The 18881-nt window shown below is 43.3% G+C and overlaps 1 long non-coding RNA gene across 3 annotated transcripts; it reads right to left on the bottom strand.

The window, feature by feature from the left end:
• Positions 1–4002: 4002 nt before the first annotated feature.
• Positions 4003–4752, bottom strand: LOC115768114. 3 transcript variants are annotated; one of them, XR_004018481.1, is made up of 5 exons: positions 4732–4752; positions 4509–4674; positions 4392–4435; positions 4266–4304; positions 4003–4148 (listed from the first exon to the last, which is right to left on the bottom strand). It is a non-coding gene; the product is annotated as an uncharacterized LOC115768114 (long non-coding RNA). The 3 variants fall into 3 exon arrangements; XR_004018480.1 differs by lacking the exon at positions 4266–4304 and adding an exon at positions 4305–4316 and having other exon boundaries at positions 4007–4148; XR_004018479.1 differs by lacking the exon at positions 4266–4304 and having other exon boundaries at positions 4011–4148.
• Between the last annotated feature and the right edge of the window lie 14129 nt (positions 4753–18881).

Here is an 18881-nt window from a genome sequence, read left to right as displayed (position 1 = left end):
TGTTTTTGTGGTCGATGTGTATGAAATTATTATTCTTTATTAGTAAGATTTGTTAGTGGGTGTTTATTTATTTATTAATTTATTAGGAATATTGATAACGTTTTTTTTAAGGGTAGTAGGCCTTGTAGAAGAGAGGGGTACAGTTCTCAGAAGGGATAAGTATGGCTGAGGAACAGGTGTCTGATTGGGCTTCTGACGCTGATAGGGCGTCGGCTCTGCCACCGCCGGGGGATTTCGAGGATTTCCAGAGAGACAGATCCTGGAAGAGGGTCACCTGGTAGACTTGGAGAAAGAATTGGCGCAACAAGATAAACCTCCACGGAACCTGGAGTTACCAAAAGCCCCGAAAGACTCAGTGCTCAAATCGGCGGCAAACGCGGCGATCGCTAAGGCCCACCAAACGTATCGGCATGCTCTGCCATCTGGCATCATCGAGTCCATCTGCGAGGAGATGCGAGCTGTCTTCATGGAAATAATGAAGGGTATCATTGATGTGCTCAGGCCGCCGAGACATGTCGAGCCGGGACCACGAACAGGCGCCATCCCGAAAGAACGGGAAGTGTTCCAGCGCGAGGCATTTCCACCACCGGAGCCACCGGAGCCACCGAAGCCACATAGACAAGGCGCACGAGGGGCGGAGTATTCGTCCAGCAGCCGAATTTACGTCGCAGATGCTCAGTCGAGGAACTGGCGTAACCCGAATAACCGCCGTTTCCGAGTAGAGGACCGAAGAGCGGATGATTTTCAACCGTAGGTGGCGTACGCCAACGTACGAGAAACGGCGTACATGAAGCTCGAGCGGTGGAACGTCAAGTTTGACGGCGAGGACGCGATGAATTCGGTCGAGGACTTCGTGTTCCGCCTGGAGTTCCTGCAGAGATAGTATCAATGCCCGTGGAAGGAGGTCCTGCGCGGTTTCCACCTACTCCTGACCGGCCGCGCCCGCGAGTGGTATTGGATGCACGTGCGGCATTCTAGGGTCGACAGCTGGATGCAACTGCGGCATGCCCTCTTGGACAGGTTCCGAGGCTACCAGACGGAACACGATGTGATGCAGGAGCTATTACAACGAGAGCAACAGGCCAGCGAAGGGGTGGATGATTATATCCACCACATGCGTCAACTCGCCGCGCGATTCCAGAAGCCGCTGAGAGACCGCGAGAGGGAGATTAGCCAGGTGGTCCCTAGAACTGCAAGCGTTCCCTTTCTCCATGCAGTACCACAAGGAAGCCGACAACGTCGTCGCAGACACGTTGTCCCGAAGCGTGGAAGAGGTCGAACTGACCCCGGAGGATCTGTTGGGATTTCAGACCCCGGAGTTCGAGAGCACCGAATATCGAGAACTGATAAAAGAGGTGATGAGCCAACAAGGGAAGTTGCCGGACCTTAGAGTACAGGACGGACTTCTGTTCAAGAGGACCGTGCACGAGAGCTTGGAGGATGAGGTCGAAGGCACAAGTTGGAAGCTCTGGGTGCCGGAGTCGCTGACGGCAGGACTCATCCAACAAGCACACGCGGACGAGACGTCAGCTCATGGAGGCATGAGGAAAACGCTGCACGCGCTGCGCAGGCGATATTATTGGCCCAACATGGCCATACAAGTCAGGGACTATGTTCGGAAATGCGATACATGCAAGGAGACCAAGGCACAGAACTACCGAATGCAGGTCGGAATTGGGGAAGAAGTGCGCACCGACCGCCCCTTCCAGAAGCTATATATCGACTTCTTGGGGAAGTATCCACGGTCGAAACGAGGGCATGCGTGGATATTCGTCGTCGTAGACCACTTCTCGAAATTTACCTTCCTGAAGGCCATGAGGGTAGCCACCGCGGCGGATGTCGTTTACTTCCTAGTGCATGAGGTGTTCTTCAAATTTGGCGTGCCGGAAGTGATCCATTCGGATAATGGACGACAATTCGTGTCGTTCGATGCCACGGTCCAGGCGTTTGGCATTACCCACCTGCGCACACCAGTGTATTCGCCTCAGAGCAACGCCGCCGAACGCGTGAGCCCCACAGTGCTGTCTGCAATCAGAACCTACCTGGGTCAGGATCATCGGGAATGGGACGCGTACCTACCAGAGGTGGAAGTGGCGATCCGGAATGCGGTCCACAGCGCTACGGGAGTCACTCCGTTCTTCGCGGTCTTTGGACAGCAGATGTACCTGAATGGTTCCAGTTACAAACTGGCCAGGAAGCTGAGATCATTGGCCGACCACGGTATTTCTGACCTTGACGCAAAGGACAGACTGGCTGTAATCCGAAGCCAAGTCAAGGACCACCTGCACACCGCATACGAGCGAAGTCGCCAACGGTACGACCACCGCGCGCGACAGCTCCATCTGGAACCGGGACAGGAAGTGTGGAGGCGCAACTTCGCACTAAGCAGCTTCGGCAAAGCCTTCAATGCCAAGTTCGCCCGGAAATTCTTGAAGAGCCGCGTCGTCCGAGCCGTGGGAACCAACGCCTACGAGTTGGAAGATCTCCAGGGACGCGTGCTAGGCGTCTTCCACGCAAAAGATATACGAACATAATCGTAATTTGCTCACCTCCCTGCCAGGCAACGGCGGCGGCAGCGCCAGTCCCCCTTTTTTTTTTGGGTCAGCGGCAAAAATATAGATTACTTGTCGTGGGTGTGGCCTACGTTGGGCATCGTTATTAGCCGGCTGGGTCAATCCATGAAATGCGCACGCAGATTCCTTGTAACTGTCCTTCATGTCGTTACAATAATCTGCGTGGTGATGTTGCATTTGACGTTATCGGCAGCACCGAGGGTTACTCAGTTGGTTGCGTGCGATATTATCGGCCACGCCGATATCTTTTGTCATATGGTCGGAGTATGCGGGGTGAAGCTGGGCCCACGGCGGAGCCCAAATTTTTGAAGGGTGGCAACGCCAGACATGCGATCCACGGCGCCAAAAGCGACGATTGCTATTGGCCGCCCGGTTCACTCTTAAAGAGAATATGAGGAGAGTGGATCGCATGCCCTTGGATATGCCCTTGGCCTTCATTTGGGCCGTTGACCCAAAAAAATGCAGCTGTGCAGATGAGCAGCAACGGTGCCCGCCTCGCAAATGTATGCGTGTGCCGAAATTCGGCACCGATGGTGTGGCGGCCCAAAATGTCGGGGAGTTCGATTTGTTCAGCGGTTAACGGCGGGCGTGCCAGCTCGAAGTGAGCAAAAAAGTTGTACATTGCATTTCTGCTCAAAAGACTCGAATTTTTTCCTTCTGCAAATTAAGCCGGCGCATAATACAAATGACTTAACAGACAAATAAAAGTTTTGTTTTTGTGTTCTTTTTTTGCCATTTAATAAATGTATCGAAAGCAAACCGCTCGAGTCACAAAAAAAAAATATAATAAAAAATTAAAAGAGACTTAAAACTTAAGTGCGACGAGAGACGAACCATATAAGCCAAAAATTAACGGCTCCGGCACCAAGGAGACCAGCTCGCGCACCAGAGAGGCCCACGAAACATTCAAAGGCCAGGATTCAGTTCAGCGGCGCAAACCAGCCATACCCGCGACGCCGCCAGCAAGCGTCGGCGCAAACCTGAAGGCGACGAGACGAGCCACCAACGACCGGGCTCCAACAACGAAGAAGCGGCCACAGGCGAGACCCGCCCACCTCCACCGAGTGAGTCCGTTCCATATCTTTGCCCATCCTCGTTCGAGCCCCTGGCAGAGTCAGAAGAAGACTCCTAATTGCACTCCCTGAAAAGGAGTAGATTTTTTTATTATCGTTAAATTTAGTTAATTTGTATTTATAAAATATATTTATACATACATAGGCACTTACGCCGAGCTTCACTTTAGAGTGCGAACGGTGAGGGAAACTCCAAAGGTGATGCATCTGCGCCTGTAAAATATAAAAATCTAAAATTAACACTTGCGCGAACTATGCTCACATACTTACCTAATTTGAATTTACGCATTTATATCGCCCCTTACCACCCCCAGAGAGCTCATTAGGTAGGGTAAGGTAGAATTAAGCGATTTAATACATACAATACATAATACGTGGCATACCCAGTTTTAAGTAATGGTGTGGGCCATTGTTCCTAAATCGGCGCAACGATTGCCTCTAAAGTGCCTCCTTGCGCGTTTCTTTTGCGGCGACTAGCAATATCCTTGTAGTATTTCGTCGCCTGTTCCATTCAGTGTTGTAAAAAAAATAAAAAAATAAATTCTATAAGATAAGAGAAAAATTTAGGAATTAATGCACTTTGTCAATTAGTATAAATATATGCAACAGTAATACGCACCTGGAGAAGAAATGTTCACGTGCATGAATACGAATTTACCTGAATAGAGACCTCGTGCAAATTGGACAGAAATAAAAGAAATATTAATGCCAATAATTATAAGAGTACACAAACCATTATACGCACCTGTGAAGTTAATGAATTATCCGCTTGCATGAGATCCTAAACAGCTGCAAGATAAATGCCATAAGCAATGATTATAATTGTTATACATTTTAAGAAAACGCAACCAATTATACGCACCTATTGAAAGAAATCATGTCCGGCTAAAATAATATTGTTGGGGAGAGTAGGCATTATGGCCGACACGGGCTAATAAAGGCCATTTAGTGGCCAAAATGAGGGAGACGAGTGGAGGTGATCGTCTCATGGTAGGGCGGGTACGCTGGGTCCGGAACCGGGGCCCGATCTGGAAGAGTAAGGTGGATAAATAGTGTTTTTTGTTAATTTATATTGAGTGTCTTACCTTTGTTGTTTACATTTTCATAGTTGTTACAGCTGTGTATTTTGTTCATGAGTTAGTAGTTCCGAATATTTGTTATCGATTATGCGGTTCATTTTGAGTAGTGTTGTGTGAGTCTGTTTTGCTACAGACGTGTAGCTTTGTTGTTATCGATTGTGCGGACTGCGGGCCAGGGATGGGACCACACCCAGAGAATCCGATGAGCCAGCCGGCGCGGCCCACTGAGAAACAAGCAGTTCCGTAACACAGGATCGCCGCATCTGGAAACGCCAGAGACTTGCTTCCAGAAGGCGACAAACCACCAGAGGACCCGTCTGCTTATAGGCCAGTGTGCATGCTCGAAAAACAAACTGTTCGAACGAATAATTTGTAACAGACTGCTCGACGAATTAGAAGAACGGCAAGGGCTATCTGAGCATCAGTTAGGATTCCGGAAAAAACGTAGCACTACCCAAGCTATCAGCCATGTGGTACACATCGCCACACAAGCCATCGAGGGGACCCGATGGCGGAATGGTACGAAAAAATACTGCCTCATCACGACCCTGGACGTAAAGAACGCGTTTAATTCAGCCAGCTGGGTGAGCATTATACGCACTCTTCAGGGATTCCAGATATCCGAGTACCTGATAAGCCTGATTATGGATTATTTCTCCGGGTGCTCCTGTATGACACCTCTGCAGGACAGCGGCAGTACACCATAACTGACGGCGTTCCGCAAGGATCAGTCGTGGGACCTGCATTGTGGAACGTGATGTATGACGCAGTTCTTCGCTTGGACATCCCCGCAGGCACTCGCATTATTGGTTTTGCGGACGACATAGCGGTGGTTACGGTCAGCAAGGAACTGCTTGCGGTCGAGGAAAAAACGAACACCGCTATCCGCCATGTAGTGAACTGGCTCGCGACCAATGGTTTAACACTGGCTGCCCACAAGACGGAGGCAGTACTGGTCAGCAGTCGTAAGGCAGTGGAGATAGCCACAATATGCTACATGAGGTACTTGGGAGTAATGCTTGACCACCGGCTTACTTTCAAGCACCATCTGGAGTTCGTCGGGGGAAAGGCGGCGAAAGCAGCGAATGCAGTAGCCAGGGTGGTGACAAACAATGCGGGCCCGCGGCAGAAGAGCAAGTGGCTGATTTCAAGTGTGGTCAAGTCGATCATACTTATGCCTCAGCTCCTACCGTACTGTCTCCGAAGATGCAGCACTTGTGCTGGGCGGAATGATGCCGCTAGATCTTCTGGCAATGAAGACAAGGAGTAACAGCCCCAAAACTACAAGGCGGGCTATAAGAATGGAAGAATGGCAGGCGAGGTGGAGAGCTACTACCAATGGCAGCTGGACACGATCGCTGATCCCGGACATACGGCCTTGGGTGAGTAGGAAGCACGGTCAGACTGATTTTTACCTGACTCAATTACTGACGGGACACGGGTGCTTTAAATCCTATCTATATAGGCTTAAACACGAGACAGACCCGTTTTGCACACACTGTGCGCGGGCCATAGAAGACGCTGAACATGTCTTTTTCGTCGGTCCAAGATTCTCTGCTGAACGGGACGAGCTTAGTCAAACTATTGGGAGACTTTTTATAGTCAACGACTTACTAGACATCCTACTAAGCTCGCAAAACAATTAGATTGCTATTAGCACCACAGCGGCAGTGATAATCAAATATTTGCGTCGCGCTGAAAGACAGCGCAATCGTCAATCATAGATAAGAATCTAGCTGAGGTTTTCATGCTATCTCCCCTTCGTGGAGTGATACACATCGTTGGTGCCATGAGAGGGGTCCGGGGAGTAGGTGGGTTTTTAGTGGGTGCAAGTCCCACACTTTTCGGCTTTTAATGCTTTTCCCTCCTATACAAAACAAAAAAAAAAAAACACACACAGTTGGGATAGAACATAATATCGTTCAATATTAAGCCGACAAAAATAAAACTCTATGAGAGTCACCTCAGCATTTTGGAGAACGCACTGCGACTGAATCTCACGCCGGAGGACGCCTGCCAGGCCATCCCAGATATTCCCGCGCTGGAGATCCAAAGTGCGGCCAAGCCTCGGCGCAAGCACCAAGACGCAAAAAGACGGGGCTCCAACAACGAAGAAGCGCTCATGGGCGAGACCACACCCACCCCTTCCGAGTGAGTAAGTTCCAATTCGCCCCTCCTCGCCCGAGTAAATGTAAGAGTCAGACGTAGACTCCTAATTGTGCTCCCTGAAAGAGAGCAGATTTTGTAGTTGTTGCATTTATTTTTTTTTTTTTTGGTAAATTTTATATGTATATGTACTTACGGCAAGTTTCACTTAAGAATGCGAAAAGTGAGGGAAAACTCCAAAAGTTACACAGATGTGCCTATAAAATATAAATGTTAAAAATGTTGTATTTGCGCGAAAACACTCACGTTCATAACTCGAATTACCCCTTTCTATTGCGCGTTATACCAATAAGATATTGCAAAGTGTAACACCCACCTGTTAAAGTGAAGTTGAATGAAATGTTCGCTTGCATTATAAGGAATGCAATCAATTAGATGCACGTACAGAAGGACAATGTCCGGCTAAATTTCCTGTGAAGGGGAGAGGGGGATGACTGCCGACACGGGCTGCTAAAGGTCATCAAATAGCGTAAATGAGGGAGACAGGACCAGGTGAAATATAAGCGAACTTCTTTGCGCGACCGAGGCACGGGGACTCGTTTAATAGCTCTAATCCGTTCCCAATAATAAAACCTAGATATTTTAATGCCTTGAAGCAAAATTTGGATATTTGCAGTCCGATTGAAAGGTTTGCTTCCAATAAGCATTTGCCCACTTGTCGCAGATATCTTAAGTGCGTTGGAAAATTTGGGGAATAACTAAAAAACCGTCCAAGTTCACAAAGACGTTGGACCGCAGCTCGGTGGGAATCACCTTGTCTATCAGACGAACTAGCACATAATAAATGGTATAGTGGCCTACCTGGTACGATAATTACGGCATATGGCTTGCTTTTGTTGTCTAGTTCGACTTGCCAATACGCGAACTTCAGATTCACACTGGAGATGTGGGGGGTTTTATCTATCCTAGATAGGATGTCTTGTATAGAGGGTAGTGGATACGCGTCTTTCACGGTCAAATTGTTGAGCTTGCGGGCATCGAGGCAAATACGAGGTTTTCCCGGTCTTTTCACTACTGTTTTGCGGTTACTCCATGGGCTGTTGCACTCTTTTATAAGCCCCAAGCTCAACATTTTGTCTACTTTGTAATCCACTTCTTTCTGCATTTCTGGCGATAACGGGTAGGGTCTATCTTTGAACGGGTGGGCACCTTCCACTAAGTCGATAGTGTGCTTCTCTAAGTTCGTCTTCCTTAATCCGCTATGTTCAAAGGACGAAAACACTCTATCCTTTCTTCCCTAGACAACTCCCATGAATCCGGCGCACTTTTGTGCTCTTTCCCTTCTTCCGCATAGTGCGTCATCGGAACGGCCAATAGCTTTTCCCCGTGGTGTTCCGTGGAAATAAGCTTCTCGGTGCCTTAAATGTATGAGGCTTGATGAAATGCTCGCCAAAAATTAATCCGAAAATAGTCTCGCTGTTTCAGGTAGGGACAGATAAAAAATGTTATTTTTTTATGCTGCTTCCTGTACGATATTGAAAGTTCTACCCTACTTATAATCGATTTATCCTCTCCTCCAGCGGTTGTGACTGCTGAAACGTAAGGTTGCACCGTAACCCCTAATTCTTCGACTTCCTTTTCCCAGCAGACTGACAGAGGCTCCTGTGTCTAATAACCCTTCCATTTAGATCACAGAGACCTCTACATCTGCGAATACGCGTGGGTCTACACTATCCTCCCGTCTCATCGCTTCAATGACCTGGGGCCTCGTAATCAGGCGTTTGCGGAAGCGCGCAGGAGCCTTCAATACTTTTCGGGTGGCCAGCGTCATCCCATGCAGCTGTCGCTTACCAAAAATTCTATTTCAGGCCGAAATGTATGCCCAAACACGTTCTTCATATGGTAAGCACCTTAATGTTCTTCCTTTGTTCATATCCTTATAAATAGTCTTATTCCTGTCCGTATCGTTATTCATCCCTTTTTCAACTACTATTGGCCGATCGCCGTCCCCGAACGCTTCTGTCCCGCCATCATCGCGTTCCCTCTGGGCTTTCCCGTCGTTTCCCCCTTATTGCCATTACTCGCAACCACTGTAAATTATACAGTTGTCCGAGACCAAGCGCTTGTATACATACACACGTATATAGCAAGCCAGCTGCAGTCCGTATATTTTCGTTCCGCTATGTGTTAAGCGGTGGCTGTGCCATTGCTGTACGCATTTTTCGTTGGCGCGTTTCGATCGAGAAACGCTCGCTCCCCTACGCTTTATTGATCAGGCATATCAGTTTTTTGGATTCGTTTAGTAAATTCGATGGAAATTCAATTAATAATTATTAAATCGAATTTAGAGTCAAATATGACTATTAAGGAAAGTTTTGACGACTCTTAAAAAAAAGCAATATATCCGATAAAAGCATAATGCGTTTAAATGAAATAATAAAGGGTAAATTAAACATAGAATCTACAGAGTTAGAATGCAGATAAGAAATGCTGGCCTCTATTTTGCTTTTTGCGTTGCTAAATGTTGCTGATATTGTATATGTTTTTTTTTTTTTTTTTTTGTATGCTAAGACGATTAACTATTGCCCGCGCAGTACTAGTTTGTTTCCATCCATAACTAGCCGTTTCTGAGCAATCCATAAAAATCGATATGGAAAAACTGTGCTTTGAGCAAATCTCGTAAGTTATAAGAGCTAGGGTCACCAGATTTGACATGTAGCTTTCTGAAATATAAAATTCCTTTCAATTTATAGCTATATAGCTATAAATCAGATTAATAAACCAATTTGATCTACCCACCAATTAAGCCCACTATTTTAATGTGATTATCTTTTTGATTAAATACAAATATTCTATAGCAGAATAAGATGTGCATTAAAAATTACATCAAGATCGGTTAAGAAACAGAAAAGACTTAAGTAAAACGTATTTTCTGCAGCTAGCGAAAATTGCAAGAATTTATGTATGAATGCACACACACATTCATGCTCTTCATTGTTGAATTCTATGAATAGTATTGAACTCGCCACTTCTCGTTTTTACGCCTGCGGTTGCTAGGATTACACTATCATATACATTCGCATGCATAGCATGTGAAGTTCATGATTGATCCTGTGCGGAGTCAAGGGGTTGTGGTAACGGTCGAGTGTTAGAAACGGCAGAGTATCTATGCAACAGTGTGCATACTCTGCACTTGCTTGCCTTACATTTGGCAACAGTGTGCCCCTTCCGAAGGCAATTGATGCATGGATGATGGAGCCACTTTAGCGAAAACAAACCGCTGCTGTACTGATAATGCGGGAATGGGTGAATGAAAATAGCGTTAGATAACTCTTTGTCATCACCTATTGACAGGAACGAGCCATAGATGGCGAAGATAGTGTCAACCATTGATCTTAATGATGCCGCAGAAGGTTGCGTTATTTTTGGCAGGCTAAAGAGAGTCGAAATATTTTAATTGAATATTGGACATTCATTGTCGTATACTCTCTTTAGTCTGTCTAAGCTTTTAAATAATTGTCCTCGGTGACTTGTAACACTCTAACAGTACATAGAGCTTCACCAGAGAGATATGAGATCAGATGATTGAATTTCTCTTTGGTCGGGATCGCATGATCGTTTTGAACAAAAGTTTCAAACATACTAATAAGATTCTTGAAATCGGAGTATTTTCTACAAAGCTTGGGAAGTGCCAGATGCGGAAGACGTGTGCGTGGAGCCGCAACGGGCATGCCTGCACGCGTTGCAGGACTTAACGATTGATAACGTTATACAGAGTTATTCCAGCTCGGCACGACAAAAGTTTATACTCGAGTCTGATTATTTTAACGCTGTATCTATATGTGAGGCCAGCATTTCTAATCTACATTCTAACTCTGTAGACAGGGACCTAACTTACACTAGACTTCAAGTCTTAAATTAATTTTCTGAATGCTCGGATCTGCGCCAACAACAAATATGTATGTTCTTACAGTTTCCAATGGATAGCTTTAATCCTGAGTAATTACCCCACGTTTGTATATTTTGAAAAACTGGTCTACATTTTTTGTTATATTTTTCTCATTTTGTTCAATTTGTTAACGAGCTGAAAACTATCAGCATAAATACAGAATGTTATATATCTTTGATTTTCTGTTATTTTCACCAATTTGTTGTAAGTTATTAGGAACATAATTTTTATCCCGATGCAACGTACTGCGTCCCACCTCCCGCCCAACCGACCGAGGGGCGCAGTTGTGTAACGTCCGACACGAAATTTCCTTGCATTTCGTGTTGTATGAAAAAAAAAAAAAAAATATATTTAAATATTGTAAAAATAACGATACAAACTACGAGTATGTGTACAAACACAATTACAAATAAAAATAAGACTATCTACTTGCTTAATAGTTTATAATAGAAGACTTTATACGAGGAAGAGAAGACTCCGAGCAGAATACTCTGTAATGCTTGTTATAGTCATTACAGAGAACCCTGAACGGTTCATGCAAAGCATAATTATTTGAGCAAAACTGAAGCGATAGGTGTACAAAATTACGTGTTAGTCTAGTAGGGATAAAGAAATTTAATTGGCTAGTCAACACAGAAGAGTCGATTTCACCAGTTATTAATTTATGAATAAATATAACACCCAGCATGGTTCTATGATTACTTAAGGAAGGAAGGTTAATCGTTAGAAGTCTGCTGGAGTATGACGGTAACCGCACCTGAGGATCCCAATTTAAACCACGAAGGGCAAACAACAAGAATTGCTTATGCACAGATTCAATTCTATCCTGATGGATAGCATATTGTGGTGACAAGATAAATGAGGCATACTCAAGAATAGGTCGTACCAAAGATATATCAAATGTTTTTGTCAAGTACGGGTCGTCAAACTCCTTTGACCATCGCTTGATGAAACCCATAACTATTCTGGGCTTATTGACCACGGTCTTAACATGAGAGTCGAATTTAAGTTTATGATCAACGATGACACCTTTATGAGAAGTACTGTTAACACGCTCGAGCGGTAAGCTATCAATGATGTAAAAAACAATTTAAGGAGGGCTTCTATAGAAGGTTACCGTACATTTAGAGCAGATTAAGTTTAAAAGGTTGACTAGACACCAAGCCTGAAACGCATCAATGTCAGCTTGTAAGAGATAACATGCATTTGCATCATCAGCATACATTAATACTCGAGAGTGAGACAATATCGAGAGAAGGTCATTGATGAAAAGAGTAAAGAGTAGCGGGCCGAGATGACTACCTTGAGGAACGCCGGAAGTCACCAGAATACGTTTAGAAAACGAATTTCTGAAAAGAACCTTTTGGGTTATATTACGCAAATACTCTAAAAACCAGTTCAAAAGATTGACTGGGAAACCGAGAGGGCATAATTTATGAAGCAGCAAGGAGTGGTTGACAGAGTGGAAAGGCTTACTGAAATCAGTATAGATGAAGTCAAACCCATCAATTACAAACGAAGTAAGCTCAAGAAGGTAAGTGGTTGTAGATCGACGCCTTACGAACCCATGCTGGGAAGGTGAAATAATAGAACTACATAAATGTTGCAGCTGAGATGTTATGATTCTCTCAAAAGTTTTAGGTATAGCGTATAATTTGGAAATACCTCTATAGTTTTCCACATCGGACTTACTGCCTTTCTTATGGAGAGGAAGAATGTATGATTCCTTCCAAATGGTCGGAAAAAATGAAGTGTTTACGGACAATTCGAAAAGTTTTAAACAGTTTGACCTCTGTAACTCATAAAGATAAGGCTGATTTTTATTATACCTAGAGGAGGAGTAGGTAGTTTGAAAAAAGTTTGCGAACAGATCGGCTATGCCTGGATCAGTATGTCATCTGCAAACTTAACCGAAGCGAATTGCTTAGGATTATGTGAAAATTGAAGGCGACAAAGCCGAAGGTAATCCTTATAACGGATGGAATTTTAAGCGGAAAAATTTGATCAGGAGACTGCACACACCTCGACTTCACGTTTTTTAACCCCATAAGTTCATTTGAGAACCAGGGAGGCCTATCAGGCCACGCTGGGTGATCAAGAGAAACGCAGACATCAAAAATCGAGTACAAGGTATCATTAAAAAGTTTAATGGCAACATCAATGTCTGCACAATTGTACAGTTGGGACCAGTCGACTTGCAGAATAAGATCATTTAGCTTATGAAAAACAGCCTTTCGGAAACAACACATACGTTCAGCTAATTCCGATACCGATTTTAGATTTAAGACTTCTAACATTCTGGTAGGCAAGCTCGAAAGAATAAATTAGTTTTTTGACGCAGCAACTAGAGTTGATGCGCCATTAGAAAGGGGTGGTAATAAAATCGGAGTCCGATTTTTCTTTTTGGCCTTATATTCTTTTACTATTAAGTGTTCCGGCCGAAACTCTTTAGAACATATTTACAACATTTACACAATATCAGTAAATATTTCTTGTGGAACACTTATTTTAAAGGACGCAATATCCCTTTCATAAGCGAACTTAAATTTATTCACCATTATACCTGGGGCTTGAATTTTTGCCTGTATAAAGGCTTTTACATCATCTGATCAGAAGTGAATAGCAAGCCTAGAAACAAAAATATATGTGTTTTCGGTGGAACACTGGCTAGAGGCTTATGCGTCACAGGTAGGACAGTGGGAACACTATGAACTATGGTACCTAAAACAGCCGGTAGTCCGGACGACGAGCCTTTTAAGCGGCTGTTGTAAATTTAACTGTTGCTGTCGCCCTTTCGGAACACCTACGACAGCGGACGACATGGATAATTCGACTGTTTTTTCTCGTGCCGATGTCACACTTTTCGGGACAGAAGCAGTGTCCACAGCAGTTCTCACAGCTACCGGAGTAACAAACGAGATGAGCTGCTGTGTAATCGGTGTAGTAGACTGCTGAATTGCAGTCGGATGCTGAAGGGTGTTAGGCAACGGAAAATCACAAGGAGTGGGCTTTTTTGGCCCAGAAGACTCATCCAACAGTTTCAGTCTATTAAACTGGCTGTCCAGGGCTGTGAGCTGATATATATATATCAACAATCAGACCCCAAAAGCCACTCCGGGTCTGACGCATAAACGCCCGCATTTCACTATCCATCTCCCTACACGAGTTACAACTATAGTGCAAACCATTTCGTTTGTAACCCACTCGACAAGTGTAACCCGCACATTTAGAATGCACGACATTATCACACAGCCAACAAGGTACGCTGGATTGACTTGCAGTAATTTGCATTCGGCAAGTTTTTTTAAAGCAGACAATTTTATGATCCATTATTATGGGTCTCTACTGAAATAACGGAGCCCAATGTATAAAGAGAGTTATTAAGATTAGGTTAATAGCGTATGGAGCGCCCAACAAGGGGCTGAAAGTAGAAAAAGATCAAAGCACAAGTTGAAAAAAGGTGAACGAGCGCGAGAGTGCGAGAGTAATCTATTTATAGATTGCTTGCTTGTTCACGAAAACTTGCATACCAGAGAGGCAATGTACAGTTAAACATAAGCAACTAAAAACAATAAGAAGCTTACCTACAGAGCGAATAGCGCAAGCGCACAAACAAAAATGCATAAGAACACAATTTTAAAAGAAACAATATTTAAATAATAACATGCAAAAAGGAAACCCAAGAAAACAACAACATACAGATGAAAATGAATAAAAAACAAGTAAGAGGTTCTAGTCGGGAGCTCCCGACTAGGGGATACCCTGAACCCTTTTCTTCCAACATCAAATGCATATATATATTCTATTTTAGAAGCTATATGTCAAGTTTGGTGACTCTAGCTCTTATTATTTACCAAAATTGCCCAAAGAACAGGATATCGATATCGATTTTTATCGATTGCTTGGAAAGGAGTGAGTTATCGATTATCGGAAACAAACTCGATCTACGCGGGAACTAGGAGCATCTACATCTAATATTTCAAGTCTCTAGCTCTTATAGGTTCTGTGATCCTTGCGTTCATCCATACGGACGGACGGACGGACGGACAGACAGACGGACATGGCTAGATCGACTCGGCTATTGATGCTGATCAAGAATATATATTCTTTATGGGGTCGGAAAAGCTTCCTTCTGCCTGTTCCATACATATGCACAAATACATAATACCCTTTTTACCCATTTTCAATGGTCCGTCCGTTCGTCTGTTTGTATGTATGAACGCAAGGCTATCAGAACCTATGAGAGCTAGAGACTTGAAATTTTAGCTGTAGGTCCTCCTAGTTCCCGCGTATGTATGTAACAGGCAGAAGGAAGCATCTCCGACCCCATAAAGTATATATATTCTTGATCAGCATCAATAGCCGAGTCGATCTAGCCATGTCCGTCTGTCTGTCCGTCCGTCCGTCCGTCCGTATGTATGAACGCAAGGATCTCAGAACCTATAAGAGCTAGAGACTTGAAATTGTAGATGTAGGTGCTCCTAGTTCCCGCGCTGATCGAGTTTGTTTCTGATAATCGATAGCTTACTCCGTTTCCAAGCAATCGATAAGAATTGATATCGATATCCTGTTTTTTGGGTAATTTTGGTGAATAGAGACTTGAAATTTTAGATGTAGGTGCTCCTAGCTCCCGCGCAGATCGAGTTTGTTTCCGATAATCGATAGCTTACTCCGTTTCCAAGCAATCGATAAATATTGATATCGATATCCTGTTTTTTGGGTAATTTTGGTAAATAATGAGGGCTAGAGTCACCAAACTTGACATATAGCTTCTAAAATAGAATATATATATATGCATTTGATGTTGGAAGAAGACGGTTCAGGGTATCCCCTAGTCGGGAGCTCCCGACTAGAACCTCTTACTTGTTTTTATTTTGATTGTTGATGAAACTTAGAAGAACATGACTGCGGCTTGGATATAGTCTTCAACTTTAAAGAGCTACAAAATTATAAGTGCGTGCGATGCTTATGAGTTGACTCTAATTCGATAGCATTCTGTAATCGTACCAGTGACCTCTGCTAATTTGCAAACGACAAGAACAGAACCGACTGCTAATACGTGCTAGACGTTGATTATCGTATCCTACATTTGGCTGTCCTGACAGACAATTTGCCTCGGATTTGTGAAGCCACAGTTTCATGAACTCTGCCACTGTCAACGTCTTACACGGGTCTTCTGTATCCGCCATTTTTTCTACCTTGTACCTCGGTTATTTACCTTCACAACTTTATAAAGTCCGAGACACTTTCCCTTTAGTTGTCCTGTATGGTGTACGCATTATAGCTTTCATGTCATTAACTATTGTCTGTCTGGTTTTCCTTAGAGTCGGAAGCATTTTTATTTTTCTAATATTTCCATGAGCTTCCTCTCGAAATTTTTCACGTTCTTTGTTCAACTCTGTAATAAACGACTGCTTCACTAATTCTCTTAAGGTCAGCTCGCTACTTATACGCATCTCCATTCTAGTTAATATCTTGAAAGGTGAGACTTTAGTGCTTCGCGGCTCTACACTATTTATGATTTGCTGAACTTTTCTTAAGCGTTTGTATCAGGCACCTGCATCTCCTTGACTCAACTTCGATAGCATCGGTGCTATAATTTTGTGTATGCGTTCTACGTATCCATTGCCACGCGGAACTCCAGTTGCAATTATTAAATGTTGAATATTTCGTTTTTCACAATATTCACGAAATAAAGGTGGGAGGTGGATGCAACGCCTCTATCTGAAACTATTCGTAAAGTATTACCAATGTTCGTAGCCTGCACTTCTGGGCTCTTAATGACTTCAACTATACCTGTCCTTTAAGTAGAGTACAACCAAACATATTTAGAGAATGCATCTACCACCACAAAGATATAATTGTACAGCTTTTTAGTTAATTCCATTGGCCCAACGTGGTCAATGTGGTAAGTCAATAAGGGTCTATCGCCCTTATCTACTGGCATTAAATACCTCTCTCGCTTTCTTTCTCGTTAACAATAATGCACTCAATACAGCTGTCAACAATACGTGTTAATTTGTCCTTCAATTTTGAAATGTCCGGTGTCTTTTTAGCAGAAAAATAACCTTGTTTGTGCGCTATCAATATAATCTCATTTCCATTTGGGCTGGCACTACAATGAGCTCTTGGTTTGGGCCTTAAACAAAACATGATTTTTTATGTAATAGTCTTCATATGCGCTCACTTCAACAAGACTCCGTATCGCTTTCACCCATTCGTCCGCCAATTGCGCTTCTCTTAACCGGTGTACGATAGGGTCGGTAAGCATATAACAGGAAACACGGTTTAAGGCATCAACGTACCTCATCTTTAAACCTGACCGATGCTCTATTATATAATCGTAGTCCTCTAAGCACATTGCCCAGCGCGCTGCGCTCAGTGGAATATCTTTTTTTTTCATTGTCATTGTAAATATATTACAATCCGTGACAATTTTGAATTTTATTCCCAACAAATGAACAGGCCATTTAGTTAAGGATTCTATAATTGCAAGAACTTCGAGATCGTACGCTGGGTACATTTCTTCGCAAGGTTTAGTACTACGACTCAGGTACTGGACTGGATGATCATCTTCAAAACACTTGCAACATAACTGTCCCATAGCCCCATTTTGACGCATGTGTATGCATTTCTGTTTCTAAATCCGGACTATAAAACTGCAAAACAGGTTTGCTAGTCAAAACAACCTTCAACTGATCAAATGCAAACCTGATATTGATCATTGAATTCAAACTTGGAGTCCTTGCGTAACATGTCGGATAATGGCTTAGCAATAACAGCATAGCACTCAATACATATTCGGAAATATGACGTGACTCTAAGAAATCGTTGAATAGCTTTATTATCTCTTGGTATGGGAAAATTAGCTACTGCCTCAGTCTTTTCTTTTCTTGGTCTAATTGAGTTGTCTTCAATTACGTATCCCAGGAACTGTACTTTTGTCTGCAACAACTGGCACTTGGTCCAATTAATGCGCAATCCATTTTTTGCAGCAGCTTTCAAAACTCTACTTAATTTCTGTACTCCCTCGTTTAAATCCTTTCTTGGAATGATAACGTCATCCATGTATACCACAGGGTTATTACTCTTAACTAAGTCGCGCAAAACAGCCATTATGAATCGTGTAAATACTGCTGGTGAGTTTGAACTTTGAGTTTCCAAACGGTACATACAAAAAGTCATATTGACCGGTCTGAAACACAAGGGAAGTGTATTTTTGCGAGTCTGCATCTACTGGGACGTGAAAGAAACCATTGGTCAAATCAAGTGAATCAAGTGAATTATCTCGAACAATTTTTTCATTAAGCTTCCAATAGTAACAACATAATCGTTTTTGACCATTTTTCTTTGTAACAAAACCACTGGAGATGCAAATTCTGATACGCTTGGCTTAATAATCTTTCGGGCTAGCCATTTACTATGCTCACTATGTGCTAGCCGCCTATGGTGCTGGAAAACTGGAACTTCGTTATTTACATTTATTTTGATTTTGACGGGTGCATTCACATTTCGTTGCGGTTGATAACATTATATCATATTCCCAACCTTGCTTACATACTCCTGACTGAGATGGGACAGATTCAAATTATTATATTACACAATGTCTTTGAGTTCAAGTCCTGTTGAAGTAAAACTGCTCTTAGGCTCAATTCCATATTTTGAACACTATGTGTGTATGTTCCTCTTTATCGCAATTTGAAGTTTGCAGCTTGCACCGCGATGCCCTGGCTGTCCGCATTCAAAACAATTAAAAGAAACTTTTTTTCAGTCTTTCTTAAAATGAGAGTCGTCTCCGCACTTAAAACGCTTTTTTGCCTTTTCGGCTGACTCGACTTATTGATCCTCTCTGTTGTCTTTTGTTTCGACCCGCCGCGAGACTTTTTGTAGTCCTCAATTTGAAATTTAAGCTGCCTAATATCCCTGGCTGATACAACATTGCATTGTTTGTTCTGCTATCTGGAATGTCTGCAATAAAATATTCTCTTGCAAAGATTCTCCTTTGTTCATTTGTCTTTTCTGTAAAATTTTATGAATCGCTGCTGTGGACAATTTTATTGTAAATTCTTCAAGAAGTGCGGCTCTAAAGATTCCCAGTCTC

This window comes from Drosophila novamexicana, unplaced genomic scaffold, assembly GCF_003285875.2.
Source record: "Drosophila novamexicana strain 15010-1031.04,08,12 unplaced genomic scaffold, DnovRS2.1 tig00001639-arrow-arrow-pilon, whole genome shotgun sequence".
Lineage (NCBI taxonomy): Eukaryota > Metazoa > Arthropoda > Insecta > Diptera > Drosophilidae > Drosophila > Drosophila novamexicana.
This window is presented reverse-complemented; position numbering and strand designations above follow the sequence as displayed.